The sequence below is a fragment of the Oryzias melastigma genome, linkage group LG18 (genome assembly GCF_002922805.2).
Source record: "Oryzias melastigma strain HK-1 linkage group LG18, ASM292280v2, whole genome shotgun sequence".
Taxonomy (NCBI): domain Eukaryota; kingdom Metazoa; phylum Chordata; class Actinopteri; order Beloniformes; family Adrianichthyidae; genus Oryzias; species Oryzias melastigma.
The window spans coordinates 14,874,386-14,879,715 of NC_050529.1; the positions used below are offsets into that span (position 1 = coordinate 14,874,386).

Sequence of the window (5,330 nt, forward strand, 5' to 3'; positions counted from 1 at the left end):
AATTCTCTGATTAAATTACAAATATAAAAGTCACTTTGTGTGCTTTTGTAGGGTTGTTGTCTTCAAATATAATACCTGAAGAGATTTTAAGACATGACTTTGTTTGCACTTTCATTAAAGAGTTTATTGACTGCAGAATTTGGAACGCGTTTAAAAGATTACTCCTGTACTTTGTGTCCCATCATTAATACTTTCTGTTTGGCAAAAGAGGAACCCTTTCAGAAGTCTCTTTAAGCTCTTGTTACAGGTTTGTAGATATGATAGCAGAAGTGTCCACAGGTGACTTTCTAATGAACTCCTGTCACTCTGTAGAAACTATCGTATAAAAAAAACAATTTTTTGGATTTGGGCAATACATTATAAATTTTTCTGAGAGGAGCCTAGCAGAAGGAAGACAGTTTTATAAACCAAGATAAATTGGCCTATCCCCCTGTGGCATACGTAGGCTTAGATTAGTTCTATATTCCATTAATGTCGATGTGGTAAAAATTTAGATTTACTATGAATGTTGTTATTATTACCATCCTCTATATATGATAATTTATTGACAACTCGCTGTTAAAATTATTAATTTAAATTTAAATACCAATTAGTTGTTAGTAGGCTGCTAGTAGTTGGGTAAAGTATGGTGCTCTGGGGTTCTATCTATCTATTCAAAAACTCTTGATCGTTTTTTTTATTCAGTTCTCCATGGTTTGGGGCAGTGTGATTCATTTGTTGTTGCACTTTCCCACTCCCCTCCAGTGGAGCTAGAGATTCCAGATCCCGGGTGGCTCATCTTTGCTACTGTTCTTGAGCGTGGACCTCGCCTCTGGCTCGACTCACACCCCCAGTTGTTCCCCAGTTCCATCTGGATGAATGACCGCCTGTGCTCCTGTCCTTGGCAGTGAACCTTGCCTCTGGGTTGACTTGCACCTCCAGCTATCCCAAAGTTCCTTCTGGATTAAGAGTCGTCTGTGTTTTTGTCCTTGGCAGAGGACCTCGCCTCTGGCTCATCTCACACCCCCACCTACCCCTGCTCCATCTAAAGAAAAGCCCATCTGGTACACTAATCAAACATGTAGTTGCCGAGTTAGATAAGCAAATTCTTCTTAAACAGTCCTGGTAAATCGCCTATCCGTTCTGGGAGAGGATCCCTCTTTCATGTGGACATCCCAGAGGTTTGAGTTTTTCCCTAACTGAGAAGGAAGGTCAAAGGGCAGGGATGCCCAGTTTAGCTTAGTTTAACAATCAGCTATTGTTTATATTTTATGAACGATTTTAGGTTTTTGGACAATTACTGGTGAGAACCCCATTGAGACAACCGTGTTGTAATATTGGTATAAGCGGACCATTACAGATTGTAACGTTCACAAGTTGAGCAAAAGACCATGGGAGCTCAGCAGAAAGAAAAAAATCCAAAACTCACAAATCCAACCGTGTTCGTCACCTTATCAATAATGATCATCAACCTCATAAAGCCCGGTTGGACAACGACTGTCTTAAAATATGGATAAGTAAAACAGGAGCAGCAAAACCGAGTGTCACAACCACCAAAAATAAAAATAAAAGATTAGGTACAGCACAAGCAAACTGAGTTTGAGGCAAAAACTGATGACCTCATCATTAAAGGACACCTGAAAGTCCCATAAGAGCTAATCCACCCCCTTGACTGTTACAAAATACACTCTTTTTCACAAAGATTTGAATAAACAAATGCACAGAAATGCAAAATGTATCTTAATATTCTTTCCATATGTCCTCTATCACCACAAAAATATCACAATTACATGTTAAAAACACTCCTTTCAATGGAAAAGGTCTTTAAGATGTAGCCCCTCCTGCTAATGCATTCAACTTTTGAACATTTCCTCTTTCGTGTGTCATTTTTTGTTTCTCTAATCAGATCAAACACAAATAGAGAAGCAAGATATCGACTACTCTATCCATTTTTTAAACCTGCTTGATACCTTTGCTGGTTCAAATCCCGGCCGTCATCGGGGAAAGGTGAGGTAAAACCTGGACGGTTTGCCGGCCTACGTGAAACCACAAAACCACACATACTTACAGTTTAACTAAGAAGTCTGTTTTTAGACTGTGGGAGGAAGTCAGAAAAAACCCACTCAAGCTTGACGAGAACATGCAAACTCCACACAGAAAGAACTCATCTTCAATCTCCTCTATTCTTTAACTGGCTTTGATTATATTGTGATATTTCTCTAGAAATATAACATCTCAAGTTTCAACCTTTCTGTGAAACAGATTATTTTATTTTTTTAGATTACTTTTTCAAATGAAGGATCAATTGATTTGAGATTCTGTCTAAAAAAAAACATTTGCTGTCACTTTTTTTTTCTTTTTTGTCGACATGACAAACAGTAGGTTCTGAAATTGGACTTCCAGTTCTTGGATTCTCTCTTCCTTTTTCAGCGAACTGTCTCTGTCTGTTTTCAAAATTATATTTGTAGAACGACTTCACTAAGAGGCAGGAATCACAGTTACAGAGTCACACCAATGAATTTGTGCATGTTTATGGCCACAGAAGCAGAAGAGACAAAAAAAGAAGGATTAGGATAATCATATTTTTAATGTTTTATTATACTATGTGAACAAAAAGAGCTGATAATGTTAACATCTGGTTTTTCCAAGTTCCTCCTGCATTTACTTCAATAAAAGGCTCCAAAACTGCAGATCTTTGACGCCATCCTCTGGTATTTGATTAACACCGCACCCACCAAATAAAGCAAAAAAAATTAAGATAATTAATTTACTTTATTCTAAAAATGTATTGATTTGAAAAAAAGACACATACTCAACCTTAAGTATAAAATTTACCATTTAAATAGTATAATATAAATGATATAGTTTCAAGTGCTTAATTTAACCATTGGTGTCTCTTTTGGGAGGAGTCCAATGAAAAATCTAGAAATAACTTGATTTAGTTTTGTGTTACACCAAACAATATGACTTTTAATGCAATTTTTAAACCAAATTTTAAGTATTTTAGCTGTTTACATCCTTTTAGAACAAAAAGAACAATAAAACTTAAGGGAAGAATATCCTAAGCCATGAAAAAAAAACAACTTTACAAAACAAATCCCTTAAAATAAATGTTAATAAAATATTACATGAATTTTTTCGTAGGTTCCTACAAAGTGTTTAGTGATGTGAATCAAGAGCAGTCGGAAAAAACTTTACCGCTGGCTAGTTCCAAAATTGCTTGATACTTTTGCTGTACCCTGTACACTAGTGCTGTACACTTTCCGCTCTACAGAAACTATGTTCTAAAAAAAAGGACAGATTGTTTTTTCTTATCTTGGCTAAAAATTGTGTAGCCATAATTAAAAAAACACTAGCTTCAGTTCAAAAGAGGATCTACTCTAGATGAACATTCGTTGAAAGTACTTTTAGGGTTTTGAAAGGTTGAAGTCGGACAGACACACTAACAGGAGTGTGCCCAGATCAGAGAGTATTGTTGAGTCCACCAGTGGCTCCACCCACCTCCTAATCACATAATCATGAATCTATAACAAGTCAAAATAACGATATACAAATATTTTCTGACACCAGACTGTACCCACAATTCTGTTTGTGGTGTAAAATCAGACTTCAACATGAGCATCTGAGGGATTTGTTCAATTTAGAAACCAACCCCCAGTGGCCTGTTGAGGAACTGCAACATTTGACACTTTGACATTTGAGACTTTTTACAGTGAGTGGTACAACCCGTATTTTCAACTCTCATGATTTTGGGGGAGTTCTTGGCTTTTACAACCACATTTTTCCCTCTTCCGCCCCCTATGGATAGAGTTTTGAAATGACATAGTGTCATTGCACCTTTGAAGACCCACTCTTGTCATCTTTTTGGAAGTGTTTCCTGTTAATTTTTTCTTATGAATAATATTTTAATCAAAAATGTTTTTTTTAAGACATAGTTTCTGCAGAGCGGCAGGAGCTCTTAAGAAATTCACCTCTGCATTGTGGGCGGGCCGAAGCAACCCCGCCTTAAATCAATGTCACAAATACACTCTTTTCCAAACTGATTTGCAGGGATTTGAATAAAGAAATAATCAGAAATTGAACTTAAACCTTAATTTTCTTAAAATATGTCTTCCATTATGAGAAAAATACCATAAATACATGTTAAAAACATTTTTTTTGTTGAAGGGAAATGTATATTTATTATAAAAAGTGCTTATTTTATGACTATATATGTAAAAAATAAAAATAAATAATTAAAAAATGTTTTTATGTGGAGTTATTATTTGAAAGCTTAAACTACATATTTGGGAGGAGGGATGTCCATGTATTAATATTTATTTGATTAATATCAATAATGATAATATATTAGTAAATGCGTGAAAAGAGGCATTCAAAGTAATAAAAGCGTGTCGGGAATTTGCCCCTCTAGCTGCATTCCTACCCGCGTGGCTCACAGGCATCAAGCTGAGACTTGCTACCCACCGTGAACGCCGCGAATTCCAGGCGCGCGCGGCGCTCTGTCAGCGCGGCGCGTGCCTGGTTCATCCAGGAGAAGGCGACTTGCCCCGTTGAAGAAAAACTGCAGCCTTTCTTTTTACGCCAACGTCACAAGCGGAACTTTCACGCGGCTGCTGTCCTGTCCGTGTGGGCGTGGAGGCGAGAGTTCGAGTGAAGTCTCTCAAAGCGGAGTTTGAACTCTAACGGATATTTAAAAAACTTTCAGGTAAGCGCGTCGGTGCTGTTTTGGTTTAGCTAAAGGGAGCAGCGTTTTGAGTGAGCACGTGCGTTTCCTGAAGTATAGCTAATTATTAGAGCGAACGCTCGCGCCTGTCAGCTTTGAAGTATGTGGGTGTACTTTTACACGACGCCAACAGACTCATACCGACCTATTATTATTAATGTAATTTTATTTTATTATTTATTTACTATAGGAGGCGGGTTATAGTGTTTTATTTATGGGGAAAACTTGATAAAGTGCTCCACGAGACGTAAATCCACGTAAAGACCTGCTATTGGGATGCCATACTAGTGTGTAAATGGATGAACGTGTTGTGAAATATTAATAATATGTATAATGTTCTGCACGAGTGAGAATACAAGTCTAAAAACGCACCTAAGTTTGATGTGCTTTTCAAAATAAAAGCTGCAGATTCGGAGTCCTCAAACCAGGAAGAAGAGGAGTCTGGACTTTGTTCAGGGAGATGCTCACAACTATGAGGGAGTTTTTTTTATGTGCAGGCACAGGCGTGCGTGCTGTGACTCACTCCTGCTGCTGTGCATCCTCACCTATATGCAGCAGAAACAGCTGTCATGCATGTGATACAGAGCTGCAGCATCCTCCCTATTGATCTGTGTGTCCTGGCTTGGTC

General features: G+C 37.6%; 1 protein-coding gene and 1 long non-coding RNA gene across 3 annotated transcripts in view; one reads left to right on the forward strand and one right to left on the reverse strand.

Moving 5' to 3' along the window:
• Positions 1–2,556: 2,556 nt before the first annotated feature.
• On the reverse strand, positions 2,557–4,560 carry LOC118600063. The gene is made up of 2 exons (XR_004949644.1): positions 4,444–4,560; positions 2,557–2,687 (listed from the first exon to the last, which is right to left on the reverse strand). It is a non-coding gene; the product is annotated as an uncharacterized LOC118600063 (long non-coding RNA).
• Positions 4,149–5,330, forward strand: part of zmp:0000000660 (arf-GAP with Rho-GAP domain, ANK repeat and PH domain-containing protein 2) — a 163,973-nt gene continuing 162,791 nt past the window's right edge. For both annotated transcript variants that reach the window (XM_024287902.2, XM_036216728.1), the window contains exon 1: positions 4,149–4,684. The gene's annotated coding sequence lies outside the window, so the exon portion shown is untranslated. The remainder of the gene's footprint in view (positions 4,685–5,330) is intronic.